This window comes from Peromyscus leucopus, chromosome 23 (assembly GCF_004664715.2).
Source record: "Peromyscus leucopus breed LL Stock chromosome 23, UCI_PerLeu_2.1, whole genome shotgun sequence".
NCBI classification, from domain to species: domain Eukaryota; kingdom Metazoa; phylum Chordata; class Mammalia; order Rodentia; family Cricetidae; genus Peromyscus; species Peromyscus leucopus.
This window is the reverse complement of record NC_051082.1, coordinates 5,053,017-5,070,847: the sequence shown is the minus strand read 5'-3', so window position 1 is coordinate 5,070,847 and position 17,831 is coordinate 5,053,017. Positions and strand designations below refer to the sequence as shown.

General features: G+C 58.5%; 1 protein-coding gene across 1 annotated transcript in view; it reads right to left on the bottom strand.

Moving 5' to 3' along the window:
* The window catches only part of Fam222a (family with sequence similarity 222 member A), a 47,754-nt gene extending 38,605 nt beyond the window's left edge, over positions 1-9,149 (bottom strand). Inside the window, exon 1 of the mRNA XM_028854773.2 lies at positions 9,083-9,149. The gene's annotated coding sequence lies outside the window, so the exon portion shown is untranslated. The remainder of the gene's footprint in view (positions 1-9,082) is intronic.
* Positions 9,150-17,831: the final 8,682 nt, after the last annotated feature.

Below are 17,831 nucleotides of genomic sequence, written 5' to 3'. Positions count from 1 at the left end.
TCACTCCCTCATGTGTGAGCCTGCTTGTTCCTGCAATCACGTGCTCAGGTACTCACTCATGAATTCCCAGAGCCATCAAATGCCCGATTAGGAGCCTGGGAAGGCATCAGGGGACGGTGCTAAGAGCCTTGGAAGGGCCTCCTGGACAGGGCCCAGAGCCTCGTGATCAAGGGACATCTGCTATCCTTATCTCCCATCTACAGCAGAAGAAACTGAGGCACAGACAAGGAGAGACAGACTACGGTCAGTCTGGGAAATAGTCCTAAACAGACGGCGTCAGAGGTAAATCCTCTCAGAAGTTGCCGAGAACAGCCTCTCGCGCCCTTGGGGGAAGCCATATCTGGGGATGACACCCCCCTCCCCCGATTGCCCTTCTGTCTTGGCAAGGACTCAAATGCACAGCCAGCCAGGGCATCAGGGCAAGGGGCATCGGGGACGTGGCAATCAGTGATGCCGCGTCAGCCCCACGACCAGGGTTCCACTTCCTAGAAACCCGACACTCTCTCATACATGGCTACATGCTAAGTCTGGCCAGAGGTCATGGAAACCCCCCCCCCCCCCCGGCCAGGTATATGAGAAGGGCATCCATGGCACATGCGGGGGCCCAGAGATGTGAGAGAATCCAGTGGGGTTGGGAGCAGCTGGCTGAGCCCTACTGGCCTTGCCAGGTTCTCCCTGCAGAGTGTTCCCAAGATGAACCCCAATTTCTGCACTGGCTTTAGCCAAAAACCTCTCACAATATTTTTCAGTTAGTTTGGGATGGCTGTGGGGAGAGAGAGTTAAAAAAAAAAAGAAAAGAAAAAGAAAAAAGAGGGAATTTTTTTTCCCTTTTGCATATGGTGGCACAGATGGGCCCATGATCCGTAAAAACTGTCTGCAATTAAACTCCCACTTTGCATGGCTGGATTTTGTCAGTCGTCTGAACCATGAGTGGAGGGCTCCACACTGACAGACAGGACCGGTGGGGGGTGGGGTGGGGGCGAGGCAAGATTCCTCAGGATGGGCAGCAGCCCAGGGACCGCGGACTGGGACCTGATGGATGGCTGGGTGGACAGGGAGTGACAGGGGGACACATCAGCTCTTTCTCTAGGTAGCCCATGGCGTTTACCAGGACAGCCAGAGAGCTGGGTGGGGCCTTGGCTAGGGCTGGGTGCCCGGACTGCAGGTGGGGTGGAGAGTGAGGCTAATAATCACGGTCAGGCCCTGCCAGAAACCGGGTCTGAGGCCCGCGACGGGGCGGGAGGGTAGGTGCCGCCGCCGCCGCCCGCCACGATGGGGGTTCCTTAACCGCAGTCCAATTTGCAAGTGCAGGGCCAAGGAGCCAGAGCCTGCAGCCCAGTTGGCAGAAGGGATGGGAAACGGTGCCAGGAAGGGCTGCCAAAGGCCAGAACCGACTCACTCTGGTCCCCAGAGGAATGAGTCCAGCCTCCACTTAGGGGAGGCAGGTAGGGAAACCAAGGCACGTGCCAAGACGCTCTCAAGGATCTGAGCCGGCTCTGCCAAACTAGTGGGCTTGGCATGGGTCAGCCTCTTCCCACGGGCTCCCTCCTGCTACCCCTGGGCTCCTAGAGCGGGTTGATGACCACGGCGGCTCCAGCTGCTGCCCTGCGATGCTCCGTTGTTTGGGTTAACGAATGCCTCATTTGGCGTTGGGACATCCTGAGATCACTAATAATTGTCCCATGATGAAAGAAATAAGGCCCTGCTGGACCTTTCCCTGCCCGCTCCACGCTGGGAGAGAAAAGTCATAAAAACAGCTTCGCTGCTATCTCAACTACTGAGGCTCCGGCTGGATGTCACTGCTAATTGGGTATCACACCCTTGTCTTGTTCTCTCAGAAGCTAAATCAAGGAAGCGCCACTGCCGCGGACTAATTATATCTCCGGCCTGCAGCTTGTCTCTCTCCCTTTATTGAGTTAAAAAATGGTCACGAACCTTCATCTTTCATCCCCCCCTCCCCGCCCTCCCCAGTGCCAGGCCCACACTGTCCTCTGAACGAGGCTGCTCAGGTGCACACTGTGCCGCGGAAGGTCGGGGAGAGGCCTCCGAGACAGGCAGGGCTGTGGAGGGCAGAGAGGGCCCCTGCCCCGGGTACCTGCTTAGCCTCCTCCCTCCCCGGCCACTCCCCTGCCAGGCCTGGGTGTTCCAGCTTTTACTGGAGAGGGGGACTCTGGGCTCGCTCCACCTAGCAGCTGGATCCCCTGGGTGCTCGGGGGTGGGGAGGGGGCATTTCTGCCCTGTAAGCACGCATGCATTCATTCAACCTACCTGGATGTGTACTAGGCACTCTTGTCTACAGCTTCTAGTAGCCTGGAAGCAGGTAGTATCAAGCACAGCACCCTCATTGGTAGGGGTACTAGATACTGAGATGGTACCTCATGGCTCCTCTCTGCTCAAAGCTGCCGCCACCAAATGTCAAGGCCAGCATGTGGCTCCTTCCAGTCCCCTCCCAGTCACATCCTGAGGGCCCTTTCATCTAAACAGTCCCACCCACTTGTCACGCTGTCCCTGACACACTGCCTCTCAGCCCTTCAGGCTTCAGAACACATGGCAGCTTGTTCAGGAGGTTGTCATATCGGCCTGACACTCCCGGGCTGTGGCCTTTGGGTCCCAGGTTTGAAGTGTGTCACACGATACTGCTTAACAGTGCTGAGCGTCAACCTCCTCATCTTTGAAATGGGCCGAGCTCTTCCTAGAGGTATAGAGAGGCATGCAGGTGCCCTGTGGGGTGATGCACCAGAGGGTGCCGGGAAGAACTCATTAAGTACTAACTGTGGAGAAATTCCAGGCTACAGGTGCTTTGGAACTTGTATGGCGCGCAGTAACTGACCCCCACACTTCAACCGTTCTGGAACAACCCCTAGACTCAAAGAAGGCCCCTCGCCATCTCCAGGTGTGATCCGCTGGCCCTCTGAACCACGGACGGCAGAGGGACCCCTGAGCTCATTACAGCCTGGCCGTGTTTTAGCTCATAGGCCCTGGTGACTGATTGGCGCTGGCTGCCCAGAGCGCTGGAAGGAGCCCAAGGTCAGGAAAAGAACGAGGCAGGGGAAGAGGGGGCAGCGATTGATTGGCAATGTCTGCCAAGGGCGCCCTGGCAGAAGGGGAGCCCGGCCTGCCACAGGACTGAACATCCTTGACATTTTAAGGGATGCGCTTGCGTCTGGGTTGAGCTAGGGGAGCAACTTGCTCAAGGTTGAGCAGAATGTGGAGATGGCTGGTCTAAAGTAGGCCCCTGGGCTCCTGCTCGGGCATCTTCCTAGGACAGCCTGCCCGGTCCTGCCCTCTACAGAAGAGGACCCTGCTCACCTGCCATGTGGCCCTGGCTGGAGACTTCACTGCACTGAGCCTCTCACTTCTCCACTTAAACAGGGATAAAAGTGCCCTTAGCGGGACAAGAGGGGCCTTAAAAGAGGATTCCAAAGGCCATGGCAGGAAGCTGGGTCTAGCACACAGCAGTTGTCAACAGTGATTCTTACGACAGAGGAGTTAAAAGGGGAAGGACCGTGCCGGGCGGTGGAGGTGCCCGCCTTTAATCCCAGCACTCGGGAGGCAGAGGCAGGCGGATCTCTGTGAGTTCGAGGCCAGCCTGGTCTACAGAGTGAGATCCAGGACAGGCTCCAAAGCTACAGAGAAACCCTGTCTCGAAAAACAAAAAGGGGGGTGGGGGTCGCGGACCAGAAAGCAATAGGACCTTCCCCTCCAGGGAGCCCACCCTGCTCTAAGTTTCTACCCGAGTCCCCACATGCCTTGAGAGAGCTGAGGCCTGCAGGGACCAGGGGCCATCTCACCCCCTGGCTCGCTGGCACCCACCGCACACAGTGAATCCCTCTATCGTGGCAGTCAGCCCAGTCCAGCCTCGCCCTCAGCGCTCACCACCTTTTTTGTCTCCAGTGCCAGGAGCGGAGAAGCCCTCTGGCTGGGCAGCAATGGGCATTCCTATTCACCACCCACCAGCTCGCATTTCAGCCAGACCTCACAGCCTTCCTCTCAGGTAGACTCTGGGCCCACCTGACAGATGAGGAGCCTGTGGTCACACAGATGGCGAGGGTGTATGGGCCTGGAGAAGCTGCTACCTCTGCCTCCAGATCAGTGCCAAGCTAGGCCTTGGCTCTGCCAGACGGCCGGCCGGAGCCAGAAGTGAATCCTGAAGCAGACAGCTGATGGCGGGACTCTTTCCTCCCAGGGAGGCCCCTCTCCCCACAGACCCTGGGTCATTAAGTTCTGTGTCTACACGTCTTAGAGCCTGTTCACAGCCAACGCCTCTGGCCTCACCTCCTGACCTCCCAGGCCATTGTCCCCCGGGCCTCTATACAATAACAAGAGCTCCTGGGGGACCCCAAACAGCTGCTAGAACTGGGGCAATGGCTTGATCTGTAGAGCTGAGGTGACTGGCCAGGACCTGAGGGAGTGTCCAGGACACACAACATTTTCCCACCCACAGCCCATAGGAGAACTGCCATTGCCAATAAACAACCAGGAAACTGATCTGGATGGGAACACACATACCCAATGAGAGAAACTTAGGGCCACCCTAGACAGGCCTAAGGACCCAAGGCCCCTGCTGAGCTCCCCAGTTCCCAGGCCATGATGAAGTCCTTCCTCCCTTGGACCACATGGGACCCTTAGCTTGGATGTTGAGATGATGCCCTCCCACCCAAGACCCTTGTGAATTTCTCTCTCCTTGTCCCACACTCCCCTCTGGTAAGCTGTCCTTTTCGGGCCATGCCAAGGGTACTCGCTCAGCCAGCCACACCCCCACGCATCCTGGGCTGGGCAGATTCTCGGCCCCCTCTGTCAGGAAGCCCTCCCTGAGCAGCTGCGGCCTTTCCCTCTTGGGGATCCCTCCAGTCTTGCGCCTACCCAAAACATCTGAAGGCCTCTTCTCCCCGAGGCCCGAGCAACAGTGGGCACACCAGGAGTCCCTCATCAAGACCGAGACTGTGTGTCTTCGCAAGTCCAATTACCCCTCCTCACTGCCCATGTCCCCACCCCCAACCCTGACTACAGGAATCCACCGCCCTCCATCACCCGCCACTCCCTGGCTCTGTGACCACGGGCATGAACGCATCCTCTCGAGTGTCCCCCAGTGAAGGAGATTAGGGGACCTGAGAGGGACTGAGATATCTATGGGTCATCTGGCTCCTCAGGGGCCTCTATTTCCCCATCTCTGAAATGGCACCAACTCCACTAGGGACCGGGAGGAGCGTCCCACCAGCCACCGGCTCGGCTCGCCTTTTGTTTGAGCCTCGCAGTAGGCCCTCAGCTGTTTCTCAACTAAGCAATCAGTGGTCCAGGTGGAAAGAATGCACGCACATACCCCCCCCACCCCGCCCGGCGCGCCCCCCCAGCCTCCACCCCTTCGCAGAATCCCTCTCCCCACCCCCAGCCCGGGCAGACTAAAATAGTCATTAAGCAGGTTTCAAAAGATGTCAGTAGCTTATAATTATAGTCGACATCCTTCTGAGATAAAAGTGATTACCTTGGATGCAAATCGCTTAGCAACCAATCAGGGCGGCGGGCGGCGCCCGCGGAGGTGACCGGCCGGCAGCGCAGCCCTCCTCCCTCGGCCGGCCGCAGCGCACAGGCGGCGAGGAAGCGCACAATAGCTCTTGACACGCAAATGGGTTAACACAATGAAGGCGGCTCCGGCCGGTGCTGGGGGAGAGCAGCAATTCCCGGCCCGCGGGAGGTAATAAAGCGGCCCTTTTGTGCGCGCCTCCTCGTTCTCACCCCCGCCCAGCCCCAAGGAATCGCTGCCTGATTGAATTACGGTTCATGAATACGAGCTGCTTGCCTGCTTCCTCTGGCTGGGGAGGGTTGGCAAGGCACAGTGGGCAGGCGGGAGGGGGGAGGTTGGGGGAGGACACCCTGGCCAGGCCCCAGAGGCCCCTGGCACTCAGATGGGAGCCACGTGTGCTGAGCACACCCTGTGGGCTCATCACCACGTGGGGGCCCCCTTGCTGAGGTGCTGGAAGGGTAGGGGACCCCCCCAAGCCCAGCACTGGGTCTTCTGCTTTGGGCTTCAAGACCCTGGGAGAGCTGGAGATTACCCTCATAAGCAGGGATACACTACATTTATCCAATGCTTACTGTAGGCCGTGGCCTGGAGCAGCCCCTCGTGGAATCCCCACCACGCCCCTGGGAAGTGGGTGCCCCTTGGAGCTCTCCACAGATGAGGAAACCAAGCCTCAGCGAGTCAAAGCCATGCAGCGGGGTCACACAGCCACTCAGTCCCAGACCCAACCGTCCCAGAGGCTGGTTCTCTGCCGTAAGCCTCTCTGGGGGAGCTTCAGGTTTCTTATCACAGACATCAAGCAACGAGGCAGGGCCTAGACCTAGTCCAGACCAGCTGCCAGGCTCCAAAGCTCAGGTGACTGGAGGCTCCACCGGCGTGGAGGGAACCTTAAGTGGAGGCTGCCCCACCTGAGACTCCAGGATACAAGGCACATCCGGGCCACCCTGCCCCAGTCAACCCTCAGACGGCTCTGAACCACTCCTCTGGGACAGCCGGGACTGCTCTTCTGTCTGTCCCTTTGGGGGCTCATGTCCCATCTTCTTCACTATGGCCCCACCTGCTGCTGGGCCAGGAGCTCCACCCAGTCTTGAGCCTGCCACCAGCAGAGCCTGCCAGCTCTGGGTGGCTGGGGTCCCTGGGTGACCCAGGGCCACCACAGGCCCCTCTAAGCAAGCCCAGGGGGCCGAGCAGACGACACACGGGAGCTGGCTTCTTGACTATCTCTGGCAGGTGGGTTTCAGGCTACACATTCCTCCTCCTCGTCCTCCCAGGGCTACAGAAAGGGACCCAGCCGGTGCGGGCCACAGGCTAAGATCACAAGGCCTGGCAGAAGTTGCCACTGTGCTGGACCGGTCTCGTCTCACCCAGGAACCCGTCCCGGGGCAGGGGTGCCTCCCCTTGTGACTGTCATATGGTGTGTGTGTGTGTGTGTGTGTGTGTGTGTGTGTGTGTGTGTGTCTGGGAAGGTCCTGCTGCAGATTGTAAAAGCCAGGGCCACTGAGGTCCACCCACTGCAGCTGCCTGGCTGAGCACCTACAAAAAGACCATCCCTTCCTTGGCTCGAGCCTCGGGTTTCCCATCCGCAAAATGGGTCACGGCGGCACGAGCCACCCCGAGCAGCAGTGCTGAGATGCTGCGAAATGCCTGGCACTCAGGACGACGCCGGGTAAACTGGCACTCCCCCTGCCTGTCGTCTGGCGCTCGCTGCCAAGCCCGGGGAGCCGCCGACGGAAGGGAACAGAAGGAGTTGCCCAACTCTGACAGCCTTTCCCTCCGCCTTGGCTGAGGGAATGTAAATACTCCACAGAGGGCCTCCAACCGCCTGTGTGTGTATCTCTGGCGCGCACTCCAAGTTTGTTTCTAAACTGGGAAGTGTCGAGAGGCCGTGCAAACAGCCCTGTACCCGCAGCCTCCCCCCCCCACCCACCCCCAATCTGCTGTCCGCGGAAGCTTTGTGTTTAAGGAAACTGTTTCAGCTGGAAATACCACCGCCACAGCAGACCCCCAAAGCAGCCCTCCTGGTGTTTATTGACCTGTTACAAGAAAATCCCGGGGGGGGGGGGGGGAGGAGGATGGGAAATGCTGTCTGTACGGAGAAACCGGGGGCCGGCGTCTCAAAATGCCCGTGGCTCGGGTTCCTCCTCCCTCTCACCTGTCCCCTCACGGTGGGAGCCATGACGCCAGGTCTCCCCACCGTTCCTGTCCCCAGGAATTCGGCTGTAGATGTTTTCACCCGTATCTAATCCTGGCAGTCATTGCTGGGATGGGCAAAGCCGTGGCCCGGGAGTTCTCTGGGCTCTGCCCTGTACAGGGCTGCTGTGAGCCTGTGGTGGGGAGAGGGGGTTCTCGCCACCCCCCCCACCCCGGCCCTGGCAGAGATGGACACATTCAGACCTTGGCTCCAACCGGCCCTGCGTTTGCTTAATAAGCATCCATCACCCGGCTTGTCAAAATCATCTTAAACACCGGAAAGAGAGTGGCTTAGGCAGGAGTTCCAGCTGGGCCAAGGCCCCTCACCTTGGGGTTGAACAGCAGGGGGCGGGGGGTCCCCCTGGACAGACACACACACAGACATGCAGACACACCGACCAGGAAGGTCGCAGCTCCTCTCTCTCTCTCTGGCTGGGAGCAGCACATTCCCATTTTCAAGAGAAGCAGCCTGCTTTTTCTCTGGGGACCCCGGGAAGTTCGGCTGCTGGCTGGGTACAGGGTGGGGGTCACGGGGGCCTCCTTTAGAGCATCCTGCTTACAAGTGGGAGGCTGCCCTTCAGGGAGCTGGGGGCTCCCGGGAGACGCAGGGTAGAGTCCGGAACACCTGTCCTTAGGGGGAGGAGGCCTCGGCGGCGGCGGCGGGGACAGCTGGCACTGGCTCCCTCCCCCACCTCGAGTGGTGACTGGGGATTTAGGTCATAAGATTGCAGTGGAAAAGGATGGAAGTCGATGGCCTTCACCTTCCATTACTACCCGAGGACATCCGGCTCTGGCCATTCTGGCTCTGGGTTCAAGGCCAGCTGCGCTGTGGCCACAACCCTCTGACATCAGAGGTCAGGCAGTGATGTCACATGCAGCCCGCTGGGACATGCCAGTCTTGGTGAGTTATTTGTAACAATAGAGACGCAAATGTCTTGCCTCAGAGGACACGATCCTCAGACAGAAGTTTGGGGGCTCCACACCTCTGGCCCTTCAAGGTCTCCAGGGTTGCTCTGGAGACCCTCCATGCTGGCTCACCCTGGATGTTCCCCCAATCAATCCCTACGAACTGCAAGAGTTCCCCGGGAATTTCTAGGGGGCAGAGCAGCTAGCTACCTTTGTTAGCTCCATGGGTGGGGTGACCTTCCCTCTCTGGCATCTGCCGAAGCCCAGCAGAATACCCACCAGGGGTCCCCACCCCTCCACTCCAGCCTGTCCATATAAGTTATGTGGGCAGGACAGGGGCGGACAAGAAGCCCTGCTGCCGCTGGGCGCTCCACAACCTAGGGCCCCCTTCAGGGCCGGTCCAGATTGCCCGGTTGCCAGAGGCTGCTCCCAGCTCCAATCCAAAAACCCCGTGCCCCCGGAACTCACTGTGTCAGCCAGGCAGGCGAAGGGCACCAAGTCTCAGAGGCCACGACGCTCCAATCTGCGGGTCGCGGCGGCCATGCAGGGGTGATAAAGATTGCCCGAGGAAGGCCCCCCCGCCCCCGCTTGGGGGCCGATGCTTTTCTTCGGCTGGGAAGGGGAGCTGTCGGTGAGGGCGATCCCTACGCCCGAAAGCGCCGTCCGAAGTCGGGGAAGGGGGTTCCTCTGCTCAGCACCGGTCACGTCCGCCCGGGACCCCGGCCGCTCGCGCGCTCAGGCGGTGCATCCTCGCCGGAGACTGTGCTCCATGCGTCCGGCGGGAGGCGCTGCGCCTCCCTTCAGGGCCCGGCTCACCGCGGCAGCTCTGCCCGCGCCTCTCCCAGGGCGCCCTCTCCGTCCGCTCTGGGAGGCCGGCGGCCGCGGCCCCTCTCGCCAGCCCCAGCTGCAGCCTGTCTTTGTTGCTTCCTCTCGCTTGCCCGCCCGCCCTCTGCTTGCAGCTCCCGGGTTTGCCCGGGGGGTGAAGAGTCCGTCTCCTCGGAGGATTGCACGCACCTGCAGCGGCCCCGGTCCCTCGCCCGGCGTGCACCGGCCCCCGCAGGTTGCAGAGAGCAGCGCCGAGAACGCACCGGCCCCTCCTCCTCCTCCTCCTGCTGCTGCTGCTGCTGCTGCTCCGAGCCCCGGGTGTTGGGGGAGGGGAAGCCGGCGAGCAGCGGCAGTGGCAGCCGCAGCGAGCGACAGAGGCTGGGATGCAGCCTCGCAGGCCTTGGTGCTGAGGACCAGCAAATCCAGCTGGGCGCAGGGCAGACTCGAGGAATGGAGAGCCGTGCACCCGGCGTGGGGCTCGAGCGCTGCAGCAGAGGCGATGCACCGGTCTCTCCCCGCGCCTGTGGCCCGGGACAACTCGCGGGGCTCCCGGGGCTGTCGCCTCGTACCGCCCGGCACCCTCGCCTAGCCTCGGGCCCCGGTCTCGGCCCGGCCTGGCCGGCGCGCGCAGCCTCTTCGCCGAGCTGCCGGCCCGGTAGTGCTGCCCGCTGCTCCGCTCCGGCGCGACTGACAGGCGCGAGCGCCCGCTGCAGCCGCGGCGTCTCGCCCCCGGCCCGCCCCCCGCGTCACCGCCCAATCAGCGGCAGCCGAGAGGCGGTTACCACGGTGACGCGGCGCCGCGTCCTCCGCGAGGCGGGGCCGGGGGCCGCCACGCGCGCTTTTCGCGGCAAAATTCAAAGGCCGGCAGGGCGGCTCTCCAACCTCTTTCCCCAAGCTGGGATGAGGCGGGGCCTGCTCCTAGAGGACTTCAACTCCCGGCATGCTGCGCGCCTAAACCCGGCAAAGGGGCCCCGACTGGGAGCGCAGAGCATGCTGGTCGTTGTAGTCCCTTTGTTGAGACCCTAGGGTTGGGGAAAAAAACAGTACTATTTATTGAGTGCCTATTTGAGGGTAGGCACTGTGTTAAGTGAACCATCTGCATTATTTTGTTTACTCTTGGAACAGACCTTATGAGCAGTGTGTTAAAGATAATAAAAAGGCTGGCGTGCTGCAAAATGGTAAAGGGTGCACAAGTGTGCATGGCCCAGTGTCAGTCACACACACACACACACAGCACACATTAACACACAGAGCACACTAACACACATAACAAAGTGCATAGGCTACCCAGTCTTCAAAACTGTGAGATCAGCATTATGACCTACATTTAATAGTTTGGCACTTATTCTCAGGTTACTAAGACGGAAAGATGTGAAGGGTCCATGAATGTCTTGTTCCGTGGAGTTTGGGCATGGTGGTGGGGTTTTTGGCATCAACGCTGAGACCTGTGGAGCACGAACTACGTGCTGAGTTCTTTGTAAGCTACATCCCACAGATGTGTACTGTGACCTCAGGAGGCAGGCACCAATACCCTCTCAGCATGCCCGTTCACGCTGGTCTCAAATTCCTCGCTTCAAGCAATCCTCCTGCCTCAGCCTCCAGAGTGCCGGAACTAGGGGCACAAGCCACCATACCTGGTGAGGCACGAATTTCTCTTCCACTTAACAGATAGGGAAACTGAGGCATGGTATCACCTAAATCTAAGTAGCTGTTTCCGTTCTTGTTTGCCTGACAGCCAGCAGGTAGCATTCTCCTTTACAGACCGGGAACGGAATCCCGGGAGAGGAGTTTCCTCCACCGTGAGGTGCCTGTCACAAAACAAGGCAGACATCCAGGCAGAACCCCAGAGTTCCTACAGAAACATGAAGCATTGGAGACACCCCCCTACCCACCCACCCAGTCTCCACCTTCGGCTTTATCTTAGTGATGCCTGGGGTCCCTCAGAACCATGCTTGCTGTTGACCTTGGCCATTTATCTTCAGGGCTCAGTGCCTGTTTCCTTTCTGTAAAATGAGAAGACAGGACATTTTAATCCCCTTCGTATCGGGCTGGCGTGAGGGCACAATGAATTACTGCCAGGAAAGAAGAGCACAGGCGTTCGATAAGTGTTAGCCGTGGTCACACTCTGGAGGGCCGGTGAGTGTATCCAGGGTTTGGTGTGGATTATAATCAGGCCTTAGCCTACTTTTAGGAGCCAACCAACCCCTTCGCAGGGGACCTCCAGGGCAGGCCCCAAGTAGGCCACCCATTCCTTATCTAGGGCAGACGCTGGCCCTGTTTCGGGTCTCAGGGCAGCGCTGTGAATGAGGTTCCCAGCAGCTCCAGGCCTCCCTGCTTGTTCTAGTTCTCAGTGGCTGCCCGTCCTTCCTCCCCTCCCTCTCCCCGCTCCCTGAGTGCCGATGGGGGTGGCGATTTACCTGGAAACATGATCAGCTGCCAGCTGCTTCCCCTCTGGGCCAGTGGCCAGGGCAGCCCTGACGTCAGGGTGAGTTGCCCAGGCGACGCGCTGGCTGGACCCAGGGCAGGGACAGGTGGGAAGACCAGATTCAAGCCGGACAGGGCAGGCGACAGTGGCAGCCAGCGTCTAGGAGAAGAGAACTGGAGAGTTGAAGGTGAACAGTGGGCCAAGCTACGTAACGTACAGCCTCCTCTAAGTCCGAGATTCTCTCTGCGCAGGTCATCGTGACGGCCCCTTACGACCTAGCTGGTGCTGTTCATGTCCTACAGTCCTTTCGCCTTCAAAGCAAACCTGTGTGGTGCGTGTAGAATTACTACCCACATCTCGTATGGGAAGAGGGCCGTGGGACTTGTCCAAGGTCACCCAATGACAGAACCAGACCCCAAACACCGTGGTGTATGGCGCCCCTCACCAGCCACTGACTGGTGTGTGCCCTTGACAGCACATTCCTTCTCTTTTCTGGGCCCATTTCCTGTCTCCCTGATGTGGGTCAATAGTTTCCAAAGGACCTGGCAGGCTTCCAAAACAGTGCCGTGAGGCAGCTGGGGTGAGGTCTGAAGGGGCCCTCTGTCTCTGAAGGTCAGGAAGTTTGGGAGGCGCCAACGGTGGGCTTTTGGGGGGCGGGCAGTGTGGGCTCAGAGGCAGTTGTGTTAGTAGAGAGATATCTCCCAAGCAGCTGAAGGCCCTGCAAGATCTCAGCCTGAGCCTCTACGGTGTCTCCAAACACACATTCACAACGACCCTCGCCCACAGTCTCACCTTGGAGAGGTCATGGTCCTGGCCTTTGCTCTAAGTGGTAGCCAATGATAACATGATGTGATTGGAAATCCTGTTAAAATTCCTTTGCTGCAGTCCCCAGAACCCCCAGATAGGCCAGCCCTTGAACACTGGTTACAGGGGAGCCAGGGGTTAGCTCATTCCCTCAGCATTCCTGTAAGACCCTACACTCGACTCTTGTTGAGATATATGTGTATATCCTTCCTTATGTGTGCCTCTGTCACCCCAGGGCCTTTGCACAGGCTGTCCTCCACCTAGAGGGTCCTCCCTCCACCTAAAGAGTCCTCCCTCCACCCAGAGAATCCTCCCTCCACCCAGAGAGTCCTCCCTCCACCTAGAGAGTCCTCCCTCCACCTAGAGGGTCTTCCCTCTACCCAGAGAATCCTCCCTCTACCCAGAGAATCCTCCCCTCCACCCAGAGGGTTCTCCCTCCACCCAGAGAGTCCTCCCTCCAGGTAGCCAACTCTTGTCCTTCCTTCAGAATGCAGATAGTGGGCTTCCTCCTCCGGGAAGCCTTCTTGACGCCCACCTATCCTGGGAGCAAGGTCTGCGGCCTTCGTGATATGTCTAGTCTGATATTTGTCTGTCTCCCTAAGCTTGGAAGCTCCCCAGGACTCCCTAGCGCAGGTCTACAAACAGTTGGTGCTCAAGAAAGGTGTGTTGAATTCATCTTCCAATTAATGAATGAGGCGGCCCAGACTTTTTCCTTTTTTCTTTCAAATAGAGTTTTGCTATGTAGTCCAGCCTGGTCTTAAGGCAGACCTTCCTCCCCAGGCCTCCTGAGTGCTGGGACTGTACGCGTGCAGCATCCCACCAAATTACTTCTCTCTCTCTCTCTCTCTCTCTCTCTCTCTCTCTCTCTCTCTCTCTCTCTCTCTCTCTCTCTCTCTCTCTCTCTCAGGCCTGCAACTCCTTATGTAGACCAGGCTGTCCTCGAACTCACAAAGATCTGCCTGTCTCCACCTCTCCACGCTCCCCAACTGCTGAGACTAATGGGGCTCTGTTTTTCTTACCTTGTAGAGGACGGACATGAAGAGAAAGGGAGAGTGGAAACAGACTGGTAGGGTGTACCACAGAGTCAGGGCCTCTGTGCCTCAGTTTCCTCTCTCTGGGAAGCGAGATTCACGGCCCTACCTGGGAGATTAGTCCTGCTGCTCCCACTACTACGGAAGCCCGCTTGTCCCATCCCCACTGCTGGTCCCCACTACACCCAGCCCGTTCTAACAGCTGTCCTGTGCCCGACCCTAGGATCTGCAGTGACAGATGGAGACGTGGGCCCTGTGGAACTTCGTTCTCCTGGGGTCCTTGAGGAGGCAGCGAAAGAGGGTGGATGCGGGGTGCCCGGGAAGGAGTGCCCGGAGCAGGTGCTGCCCCCAGCGCGGGGCAGGTGCTGCGGGACACAGACCGCCAGCTACTGATGGCCCACTGCGAGCCGCGGGCAGGAACAATAAATAGCCAAGGGGAAAAGGTGAGCGGGGCCTCGGCAGGGGACGAGGCCGACGCAGAGAACCCCCGCCTGCCTGCTTGCTTCCAGCTGGGGACCCAGCGAGTCCCCGTGGGTCAGGGGCTGAGCCCCGACTGAGCCGGCCTGGATTCTGGCGGGGGGGGGGGGGGGAGCAGGCGGCCTCAGCCTCCCCACCCCCCAGTCGCCTCACCTGCCCTGGTGGCTCTAATCTAGGCCACAGCCAGGAGGGAGCCGAGCCCTCATTGGTGCTCACCACGTAGGTTTTTCAGAGATAATTTAATCAGAGCTATTAATAAGCAGAAAAGAAAGAGCTCTTTATGCTTCTCCGGGAGAAAAGGGGAGGGAGGGAACCCTGGTAACCTTGGCATTCACCTGCCCCGCCCCCCCCCCAGTACCTGCAGCCCCTCAGCGGGGGAGGGGCAGGCAAAGGGGATGGGTTAGCAAGACCAGGGCACCAGCAAGCCACGGGGGGTGTCACGGAGAAACCCGGGCTTTCTCAGGGGTGGAGCTCCCCACCCACAGCCCACCCTTGCCCCCTCTGGCCCCTTCCTGACTGCCGCACCCCTGCCCCCTCCCTCCCCCCAGCTAGGCAGAGGCTGCTTTCTCGCCACCCATCCCGCCCCTCGCCCGCCCCAAGTGTTATTCTTTTGCTCTTTGCACCTCTCTGGCTTAGTGTGGTTCAGGTCCCAGCTCAAACGTTTCCGTCTCCTCTTCCGAGACCCCCTCCCCTCCCTGGGTGATGGCGAGTATTAGATGTCACCTTGACGGGCTCTAGATGGTCAGTCACCAGGGAGAGGGGGTTCCGTGAGGGATGACGATCAGGTTGGCCTGCGGACGTGTGTGTACGTGTGTGTGTGTGTGTGTGTGTGTGTGTGTGTGCTGGGGGATGACCATGACCACTGCCTTGAGTATGTTAATTAAGATAGGAAGAGCTGCCCGCCGTGGGTGGCTCCATTCCCTTGGCAGGGCAACCACGATCACAGTAAGACCGGAGCGGGCAAGCTGAACGCTAGTGAGACCTTCTCTCCCTTCTTTCCGAGGGAGGTCATAGGACCAGGCTACGTTTGTCAGGGTTTTTTAAGTCACAATGGCAGAAAAAGAGACCAAGATGCTCCCTCATCAGAAGCCGCCTCTCCCTACCCAGCATTCATCACGGCTGGCGTCTGTCCAAGCCCCTCTAGGTGGCCTTGCTTATTGTTTGCCTCACCCAGTTGCCCGGCGTTGCGGGTTCTAGGTCAGTGTTTGCTGAGGGAGTTGGAAAGGGCTCAGGGGCTCTGAGAAGAGGGCAGAGCTGGAACAGGAAGTCAGGTGTCATGGGGGTTCCTTCAAGGTGCAAGAACTCTCTGAGAATCCCAGAGCCATTAATGTTCCCCTATCACCACGGTGGGTCTCGAGGTCCAGAGAGGGGAAGGCACTTGCCCCGGGTCACACAGCAAACTTGGGACAGAGTACAACTTGAACACAGAGCCCTTTGGGAACATGCAGTTCCATATAAGTCCCATCTGGAGCACAGCTCCATCTTGAAGAGGATTCTGAGGCAGGCTCAGGAGGGAGAGTGCGGTGCTGTCATCGACTAGTGATGTCTGCTGAGTCTTGGAACGGGTCGCTTGGGGGGGGTTATCCCTATGTTTATGCTTCTGAGATCTGAAGCACACAGGGTTGTGGGCACCACCCTCTCTCTTGTGGATTCCTGGATGAGATAACCAAGTCCCTCAGTTTACACATCTGAAAATTGGGGGTATTGCTTTCAACCTTGGCTACCTCAGGACAGTAATGAGAAATTGGGCTTATGTCTTATCGTGAAATACATGCGACAATGGCTATCATTGACCCCTTTGGGAGGGTCACTGTGACCAGCCACTGCCCCCAGTACTTCTGATTTTTGACCTGTAAACCCGGCACAAAGCCATGCAGAAGACTCATTGATTGGGTTACCGAGGCAGCGGGCTTTGGTGATCTTGGCCCTTGCTCAAAGGCATTGCGAGGGTGGAGCTGGGGTTTGAACCTCCCTGGGTCTTTTCCAGTCAGTGTTTCCCAACTTTGCCGGAGGCTTTCAGTAACCAGACACAGCCTGGAAGTGAGGATGACCCCTGCCCCAACCCCCTTGGCAGGTGCTGGCCTCTGCAGGCCAGGCCCGGCTCTCTGCGGCTGTGGACTGGCAGAGAGATTTCCAGAGGATTAAAGCCAGCTGCTGCGCCGCCGCCTCCCCTCTGACCGGGAGGCCAGTGGGTCCTAAGCCCCCCTGGCAGATTTCCTTTTGTATAAAAAGTTATTGACTTATCAAGGTTAAAATACATTCCGCGAAGGCCAATAAAACAGGGATACGGCCGCATCCCGGCTGTCAGCGCGGCCCGGTTTTCATGGCAACAGGCCCTCTCCGCGCGTTCAGCGTTCAGTTGTGCAAAGTTCAGGCGTTACATAAACAGGGACTTAACAGCAGCCCTGGAAATCAATGGCTGGCCAGGCATGGCCTGGGGAGATAGCATTGATTGGACCTTTTGTCGACGGCCTCCATAGGCCAGTCCCTTCCAGCCCAGTCCCCACCGGGGAGCCCCAGCCCTGGGCTCCGACCCAGAGCGCTCCAGGAGAGGGCCCCTCCCCTGGCCCGTTCTGGCTGGGATCCAGCTGCCAGGGGCTCTGCTCAGCTGTTTTGTAAACCATTGTTTCTCAGAGGCACTTTCTATACCGCCTTAAAAATGTGCGCTGTGCCCAGTCCATGGAGAAGGCATTTTGCCACCCTTTAGACATTTCTAGTATGTTGGTGCCAGACCATAAACACCACAGACACCAACAATGTGCCCCACTGAGGGCCGACAGGCCAGGATATGAACCCAAATTGGCTGTTCTACCTTGGGTTAGTCGCCTTACTTCTCTGAGCTTCGGCTTTCCATTCTCTCACACGAGAACATGCTGTTAGCCCAGTGGGAACAGCCTCTGTTTGGGTCCTCAGCACTGAAAAAAAAAAATGTAGAAGGATGAACATAAAGTGCTCAGAATAGCTGCACCAGGGATGGCTCAGTGGTTAAGAGCACTGGCTGCTCCTCCAGAGGTCCTGAGTTCAATTCCCGGCCCCTATGTGGCAGCTCACAGCTGTCTGTGACTCCAGTTCCAGGGGATCTGACGCCCTCTTCTGGCTTCCCTCTGTAGGCTTCACATGTGTGCTGCACAGACACGTAGACAAAATACTCACACACCGAAAGACAGAAACCCAGGGTCAGCCTCAGGGACCTGACGGAAGAGATGTTAGGCCTCACATCTCAGCCGTTGACTGTGTGGTCTTATGAAAGCTCACCATTGCTCTGGGCCTTGGCATCATTCACTCTTCTGGAAGGCTCGGCTCTTGGAAGAGCCTTGGGATTGGGCTGGAGCCACAGAAGACGCCAATACAAAGCTATAAAGCTAGACATAGGCACACACGTGTAATCTCAGGACCCAGGAGACCGAGGCAGGAGGATCATGACTTCCAGGCCAGCATGGTCTACACTATGAGACCCTGTCTCTGAAAAAGAAAAAAGAAAAAGAGGGCTGGAGAGATGACTCGGTGGTTAGGAACACATACTGCTCTTGTAGAGGACCTGAGTTCATTTCCCAGAACCTACATCAGGCAGTTCACAACTGCCCGTAACACCAACTCCAGCGGATCCAACATCTACATACACACGCACATACTCCGACACAGATCTACACACAGA